Source organism: Theobroma cacao, chromosome 6 (assembly GCF_000208745.1).
Source record: "Theobroma cacao cultivar B97-61/B2 chromosome 6, Criollo_cocoa_genome_V2, whole genome shotgun sequence".
Lineage (NCBI taxonomy): Eukaryota > Viridiplantae > Streptophyta > Magnoliopsida > Malvales > Malvaceae > Theobroma > Theobroma cacao.
The window spans coordinates 23,262,023-23,271,657 of NC_030855.1; positions in this window are offsets into that span (position 1 = coordinate 23,262,023).

Here is a 9,635-nt window from a genome sequence, read left to right on the forward strand (position 1 = left end):
TAATGTCCCTTCCAATCATATGTTAGATTGAACTAGGGATCTAATTGAGAGAAGGGAAATAAAAGCTCTGCCATCCTGGCAGATGCCTACATACTACTTGATGCAGAAAAACTATATTTTAAACTGTTTACTGCTAAAAAGTGCCAAAAGAGAGTTTTGCTTTATTGCTAGAGCAAATATAGTTGGATTTTCGATTTCTTTAACTTGCAAAGTGGCTTAGTTGTGTCATAAAGGTACTTCAAGCATGAATTATATCTTATTTTCTAAATGGAAAAAGTGCTGCTTTGACAAAGAAGGGAAGAAGGAAGAGAGACTTCTTCCTTTTTTTTTTTTCTTTTCTTTTTCATGCTTTAGATAAACAGCGACCCCTTATATCAGTAGATTCTTATGTTTCATTTACTTCTCCAGTCTCCACCCATTAGACAGATGTCAGCTTCAGAGGTGCTGACAGTAGGATTTAACGAGCCTTATACTTTGCAATTCATTCCATGATCGACAGGTTCTCAACAATGTATGATAAAGGTTATTAGTACATATTTTCTGACTTGAAGTAGAAAATGAAGAAATAACTGCACGATTGTCACTTGAGCGGAATAGCTAATTCTCATGTGGTGAGGTATCAGTGCTTCATTCTATAATATCACTCTGAAGATTTGAGCACCGAAGGAGAATCCAACCTACAGGAGAGTAGGATATTATAGTCTTGTTTATCTTATCCATGGATCATGGTCACTTCAAAATTCTAATTGAGACATTGAGCACCAATCAACAGTGGTCATCGGTCATTTATGTTAGTTTTGGTGGTGTTTTCTAGTTTACTTTTTACGAGCTAACTTACGATCTTCTTATCCACTTTGAGCCTTATGATCAAAGGAATACCATTTTATACATATATGTACGGAAGCTAATAAACAAAAACAAGTTAAAAGAGGTCGTTTCCATCCACTATCTTCAAGAGGGCCCCTGAAAATAAGAATAACAATAAAAAAAATTTAGATTAAATTATACAATTATTCTACGTACTCTACATAAAGGTAAATTTAATCTTTATATAATATCTTGTACAAATTGAATCCTTCTATTTTTGTGAATTGTAAATATTAGTTCAATCAATAAGAGCATCAATTCCTCCATTAACTTTGTTGATGTGGATATTGACTGCGATAATATGAAAACTCAAGTTGACGCGATGTTTTTTAAAAATTTTAAAATTATGTAATGTGGAACTTTTTTAATGGTGTGATTTAATTTTTGAAATTGGACGCCCAACATGTCATAATGAAATATATTATATTTTTATTTTAGAATAAAATTAGTAAAAATTTCCAAAAGCAAATTTGAAAATTAAAAAATGTAATGTGGAACTTTTTTAATGGTGTGATTTAATTTTTGAAATTGGTACGCCCAACATGTCATAATGGAATATATTATATTTTTATTTTAGAATAAAATTCATAAAAATTCTCAAAAGCAAAACAACTATGAACTTAATGTATATTAATATATTAATGAAATCTTTTCTTACAACTAAACATTTTGTAATAACCCAAGTTCAACTTTTTGAGTTTAAACTAGATGGTTCTTAAAAGTTCAAGTTGTTAGCAATGATAGACTTAAATTATTATAAAAGTCTTAATAATTATATTCACATTTGATGTAGGATTTAGGATATCACACTTGAGAATTTTCAGCTTGTTAAGTTCTACCAAAAGATCGGGTTCAAGGCAGTGTATCAACCTGGTAATCGTGGGTGAAAAAGGCCTAAAAAATCATGGGATTGTGTTGAAAAAGGCCTTGAGAGCATAATGGGATTGTGTTGTTATTATTTGTTTGTTTCTCATTTCCCTATATACTCTAACAATGCCTTTCACTAATCATATAAAACAATTACCGACCATAGAAGAACCATACAGATATAGGTGAACTAATTTTGTCAGCGAGAGAGAAACCTATGGTCTGATCGAATCAAAGAGTCAAAGCACCTCCAATATGCAATCTTTTCTTTTCATTGAACTTCTTTCTTCCGGGGTGCATGTATATCGCAACATGCGAATCATGTGTTTACGCGGCAGGAAATGGTGGAAGGTGCCCTTGAATGGGAGGAGCTCCCAGCTCCATTTGAAATTCCTCATTCTCCAATTGGCTTGAAAGAGTGACATTGTATTTGGATTCTTCTAAGGCATTCCTAACCGCACTCAGTACAATTATTTTTGCAGTTTTTCAAGAAACTTACATGCTTCTGTTGTCTGTATTAGAAATTCTTTATGGTCGTCCAAAACCCTTTTCTATCAGCTTTTTAATGTCCTGTTAGGACGGATCCACTGAGCAATGTGGTGGGCCGGCAATGTGCTGTCCCGCTCCCTCATAGATAATGAGTACTTCATATATGCTCATCTCTAGAAGATTGAGGTAAAACTTGATAGCTGGACTTGGTTGTGGGATTCTGCAGAAAACGATAATCCTCCTTGAAACAAGTCAACTTTTCAAGTTTTCTTTTGATTTTATATGGAAGTAGATGCCCAATAATCCCAAATCTGATTGGGCTATTAGAAACCATATTAAATTATTAATTTTATTAGAAAAAATTGTAAAAAATATCATCTTCATAACTTGATTTCCAAAAATAAACATTAAAATAAAATTAACTAAATTTAACCATATTTAATCATGAGTTGATAAAAATATTTTTGAAATCATTTTAAATAAATTAAACTATTCATCACAATTTCTCTCCATTTCCATCTCTGTTTCTGATTTCTTTCTCTTACCATCTAACTCTCTCTAATTTTATCGATTTCTTTCTTCAACATTTGTTTGCTGTGCTCCTAATTTTTCTTTCTTGTCTTTCAAGACGCCGAGAAATGGTTTTGATGTGCTTGGGGTGGGTGACTATTTGAAAATTTTAATTTTTAAGTGTTTTGGATAAAACTAAAATGATAGAAATGATCACATATGTTTAAAATAGCTTTTAATTAAGTCAATTTGGGGCCTATGCACTAATAAACTCAAAAATTTGAAATTTATAAACTTGAGGTTTCAAAAGAAATTTTTTTTAGTTGAAATTGGTGTTTTAGATAAGGAAAATTATATTTTGATTTATGAAAATATGTTAAAAACATTTTAATCAGTGCCAAATCGTAAAAAAAAAATGAAAAGAGTTGAAAGAATTTGAAATTTTAGTTCGTAAGTAACAACAACATTTTATGCATTAAAGTGTAACAACATTTTTTAAATATAGCGTGTAACAATAATATTTTTTTAACATGACATGTAATAACAATATTTTTTTCAATATAGTATGAAACATATTTTTGTACATGACGTATAATAATAATATTTTTTTTTTCAATATGACGTGTAACAATTTTTTTTAACCATAGCTTGTAATATGTTTTTATACATGATATGTAACAATAATATTTTTTTCAATATGGCGTGTGACATCATATGCACTGCATATAACATCATGTGCACTTGATATAAAGAGATTTAATACATGACGTGTAATATATTTTTATACATGACGTATAACATCATGTGCATGGCATGTAATATCATGTACACTTGAAATAAAAAGGTTTCATTAAAAGTAATTTTACCCAACTTGATTAAAAATAATTAAATTTATAAAAAATATTATTTTTTAAAACATCTTTATCTTTAAAGATTATTTTTTAAAATGCCTCATTATATTGGGAATTCAAGGGAAGCTGAAATCAAGCGAGCTTTATCTGCGAGACAGAAGCTGTAACCAACAGGGACGGTGTACTTGGATTCGGATCAATCTCCAGCCAAACTAAAGTTATGACTTATGAATAAAATTGGTTTGAACTTCAACTTTGAACCTGGAACTCGGATGGATACTAGACATGTGTGCAAAGTTCTTTTGTGTTCCTAAATACTAATTGCTATTGGACATTGGCATTAGAAATGAGGGAATGCTAGCTTTTTTTTTTCCTTTATTTCTTTTCATGTCCAACTTTCTTTTCACCTTTTTCTATTGATTTCGCCGTGCCTTTGACATTTATATTTTTTTAAAGCATACGCTGTATTGTGTCACGAAATTCTATATCGAATACTAATAAAGAATTTTAAATTTATAAAAATAAACATCCTATATCCTATCAAATTACTTTTTTAAATGAAAATATAATAAAATGATATCATAATAAATTTAAACTCAATTTCAATATCGCATCAAACACTTCAAGAAGTGAAATAGATAAAGTGACTCGATCTGTAATGAAAGTATTGTAAATTCATATGAAAGGGAATATTATAGATCTTATATCGAATACGTAAGAAAAAAATTTTAGATTTATAAGTATAAGCACTACACATCTTATAAAATTAATTTATTAAAAAAATAATAATCTTATGACATTTGTATTTCATTGTGATTATATATATATATATATATGTATTAAAGTGATTTTTTTTGTGTCTACGTGGAAAAAGTGTAAATATAATGATTGATAAATTTTATTTAGGTCCATTACAGACGGGCCGAGATCAACGCCCCCTTCTTTCTGCTCTTATCTCCATCTCTCATCCTCTTCCTACCAATCCTCTCTCAGCCTAATTTCCTCTCCTTCTTTCCCTCTTCTCTATTCCTTCTTAATTTCTCATTCTGCATTTTTTTGTTTTTAGACGAAAGTACCCTTGACAAATGACGAAATTCTTCCCTTATTTTCTTGGACAACTTATGAACAGCCTTGTAGCTCACTTTATATTATTGATAGATGAGGAATTTGGACTTTGTATGTATATTTTTTTTTTATCAACTTGGGTTTTAAAACATGAGGGACCTAAATTTAGTACGGACCAGGACCACTGAACCTCAAATTCCAGTTCACGATCCCTTAAAAAGGGGACTGACCTCATTCTATACCAACTTGTTCTTCCTTCTAAGCACATGCTGGGGGAATTGAAGGCTTCTTAGAGCTTTAAACTTTGTCTGCATAAGATCATGACTTGGACACAAATCTAACACTTTCTGTTCACTTGTAGTATTTTTTTTTGTCGTATCAATTCATCATATGATTGGACCTTTTAAGAATCTCTTGAAAATGTGTGGAATAAATTTTTGTAATTTTATTTTGTAAAATTATATATATTTACGAATAAAAATTACTATAATTATAATTAAATTCTCAACATGTGTTGACTAATTGGTCTTATATATGTTTATCATCCATACTTGAAGCACCATCAACGTATGAATAAGTAGGCTTACAGAGTGATTAAAATGGGAATTCAACACCATATATAGTGCTTAAATTAATAGTCATAACCCATTGATCTTCACTTCATAAGCAGATTGGCAAAATTAATATAGACTTTGATTATCAACGGTTCTTATCTGTAGACATATTGGAAAGTACTTCACCAAGTTGACTAGGAGAAGAACAAAAACAAAAATTAACTAAATGTTGATGACATGATAGTGGACTTGGGTCGGTTTTGATACCATTTGATAACATTAATTATGCGCCTATATGTGTTTAGATAAACATTATTAGTTTTAAGGCATTAGTTTAAATTACTTTTAGCATCATTTTGAGGAATGTGGACTGTCTAATCACAATCGTGGGACTCTGAATTTTGATTTAAAAGTAAAGTCAAAGAGCAAAATATATAAGATTGTACTGTGCCAATCATATCTTGGATAAAATCCCCGTGTTTCAAGCGGCTAATTTACCCAACTCTATCTGGATTAATTATTAGTTCTCATTCTCCTATACATTCCCAGCAAGCAGCAGAAGGAATCCCACTTCCAGTGATTTATAGAAGAAGTTCTTTCCAATAAATGTTGCTTTCATATCCTAAATTAGAAGTAGGTCATGATTTTTGAGATGACAGCACCTTTCTATCTAGATTTGGAAAAGCAGCAAAGGTCGAGCACTTTCAATGGCTCCTTTTTCTCCTTTTCTTCCCATCATCACCAAATTAATAGAAGGTAGAGTGGATAAAACTACTACTACATAAAGGCTTCGGCATTCAATGTTAAGATATGCTTCAAGCTCTCTCATTTCATTTCCACATTCAAGCTAGTATCATTCGTAAGCTGATTAAGTTATTCACTATTCAAATCCTTCCTCAGGCATCTAGCCATCTATCTAGGTTGTATGAAGACAAAAGAACAACTTTTACAAGAATTGCTAAGTGAATGTTGCACTGTAAAGTCTACTCCAAGGCATAGACCTAACAATTTTCTCGTTCTTTTTCGTGGTTTAATTTATTGGAAGATTTATTCGCGCAGACCTAACAATTTTCTTGTTCTTTTGTGCTTTAATTTGTTGGAAAATTTTAAAAGTAAGCAAGATTAGTTGACTAATATTCAATGACAATCAATCGATCAATATTTAATGAAAATCGATTAATGTGAAACAAGTGTCAAAATTGAAGACTGTAAGCATGTTAAATTGATTAATATTCTCGACTAAAGTTAGATTTAAAAAGTTTACTTTTTAAATGAATTAATTGATTAATTTTGATAATTTTGTGCTTTTTAAAATGTATTTAATAATTGGATATATTAGTGCAAGACGCAAACAAATAAAGTTTAATTATATTTTAAAACTATTGAATTAAACTTGTTGCACACCATAAATAGTGAGAGCAAAATAAATATGAAGGAGAGTACTGATACGTTGCAGCATGCTCGAAATTAATTCTATTGATTTTTTTTTACTTTCCGTACACACACATTTAACAACATAATTATTAGACAATTATTGTACCTGGAAATCATTTAAGTATCAAGTTGTATGCTGCACATGTTGGATTTATAATCTGACATGACCTAATCCTACCACAAGAGAATGAAACAATCATATCACTAGTAGGTATGCATATAAGAGAGAGTGGACCTGAATTGATATTGAGAAAATCTTTGGGAAACTAAATTAATATATAAAGGACAGTTTTAAATTAAACAAAATTTCATTCTTTCTGTCCAGAAAACTTTTGCAATTTGATATCAGAACAATCAGCCAGGGGAGCGGAATTGAACCGGAAAGAGTGCTTAAAATAAGTGCAAAAAACCCAACATGAGCTCAGTGCTGTCATATTCAACCCCCTTTGTGCAAAAGTCATAAGCGTACGTATACATATTGGTGAAGGTGCAAGGGTATTACCAAACCAAAGAAGTTCACATTAGTCGGAGAGAATATCCCATGCTCTCAATTAAACAAATTTGTGTTAAGCATTCTATTTTTCTCAGAAAATGGAAATAAGAGGAACAGAGGAAGTCAGGAGTCCTGGTTAATCCTCCCTCATGAAAGTGAGAAGGCTACAAACAGAAGAGACTGCCAGGAATGGGAGTTCTTCTAAATTTTCATTGTCATATATATCACTGCAAATTCTTAATAACTGAAGCATTAGTTTTTGAAAAGGTAGAATCCGATATAGGAATTCTATTCAACCAACATTGATCAGATACATTACAATAATTCGGCACTTATTCCATTTGACAGATTCTGCCAATAACCAGTTTCTGGTGACAAAATTTGATTTCTATCATCAGAGAATGCTAGCTACTTTGTGCCGTGAACGATATCCAGCTCTATGGAATATCTCTACTACTGATAATTAGCTGATCAGTGATGTTTCGGATCTGGTCCTCCAGGACTCAAACGTTTCGACGCATACAGGTTCTTCGTGTATTCATCTATGAGTGGTACGCTAAACTGATGCACTTTCCCTGAACTAGTCGTAATGGACAATGCTCCAAAAGAACTAGTTGTGGTCTTTCCCTCGACGTATGGATTGAGAACACGGCTTTCAGACCTTGGTACTGCGTGCAATATAATCAGTATCAAGCATGCACAAAAACGCAAGCTAGCCATATGCGGTCTTTGTCTTGTGCAGGTCCAAGCTTGGAAGAGGTGGCGTATATATAGGCTAGAGAACTGTTACTTTCAGCCATTCAAATTGGTGAAAAGGACCTCCAAATTAAAAACATGATATTGGTTTTCATGAAATCCAAGATGCCTAATTCATACTTGCAGATGCTGCAAATATGTGTGGTGCATATAAATTTTCAGCATGGGCGTGTATGTTTCAATTTGTCTTTGATTACCCTGTAGACAAATCTTCTTGGTTTTTAGTCCACGTAGCTTTCTTCAACTTTGCTTCCTCCTCATCCAATGGCAAATATTTAAGAGTCACGATCTTCACGTCTGAGTAACTTTGGGACAGATCCACTACTTCAAAGTGGTGTGCTGACAAAATTATATTGGCCTTGCTCGCCTCTTGAGTGCTCTAACCATGCTCATAATTCATAGGCCAAGAAAATCAAAGTAAAACTAAGTCAACTCATGTAGGCCAAGTTCTTTCCATTTTACATGGATCTTATTCTGAGATTCCATATTATTGCTTTGATCAAATTAGATCGTGATACTGTGTATAGATTCATTCTATATGTTCTCAATGGTAGGAAAGAGTGAAAGCTCTAACGACCATTGAAAATATGCTAGTGCGTTTCTTCTTTTCATTTCTGTCCTTCACATGGGCCAAACCACAGGCTCCCCACCAATCAATTAGCATTAATTGGAGTCTATTTTCTGATTGTGGGAACAGTTGATCGGAAAGAAGCAGAGCAGCAGTATTTTTAGGCTTCTGAAGCCTACTTAATTGATTTGTATCATATCCCAAACTTTCTATTCATCCAACTGTTTGAGCATCGATACAGAAAAGGGTCATTTGGATGTTAAGACATATGATAAATGTGAGTACTATATAATTCAGGTTTACAAACACCCACATTTCAGCTTTCCTTGGTGCATAAATATATTTGCCAGACCAAAAAAAATAATGTAAGCATTCTGACTCTCCAGGAAATCTAATGAGAGGGGCAGAGGAAGTTCACTGTCCAAGTCAAGTATTCTGTCTAGAGAGTGAAAAGTCCACAAAACAGAAGAGATCGGCCAAGAGTATTCTTCCGACGATAATACACAAAATGCAAATTAAAGATAATACACAAAATGTATTCAAATAACATGGATCAGATGCATTGTATTATTTGATAGTTGAAAATTTTGTTATTGCATCCAACATATTTTGTCAGTACAACCATTTCTGATAACAATTTTATTTCATTCATCCGAAGATGCTATGGCTGCTTTGTGCCACGATGCCGATAACTAGATCTAGCTCTGACGAAAATTCAGTGATGTTTCGGATCAGGACCTCCTGGACTTATACGCTTTGACTCGTCGGGGTTTTCGTTGTTGTCCTCATCTCTGACCTCGAATTTAAACTGATACACCGTCCCTGAACTAGTAGCGAGGGACAACATTCGAAAAGACCTGGTAGGACTTCTTCCCTCAATGTTTGGATTAAGAAGGCGACACTCAAACCTTGAAACTAAGTACAATATCAGTAGCAGGCATGCAAGAAATCGCCAACTACCCATTTTCTTTGCAGGGGTTTCTGAAATGCAGTTTTATTGTACGGGGTTCAAGCTTGAATTTGCAGACAGTATTTATAGGCCACGGAAACGTTGCTTTCCATTGTACCAATCAAAGATAGTGAAAGGACCTTAAAAAAAGCATGAAATGATTATCATAAAGTGCAATTGACCCGTGATTCATACTCGCAGATCGATGAATAAAATGCCTATGATACATATA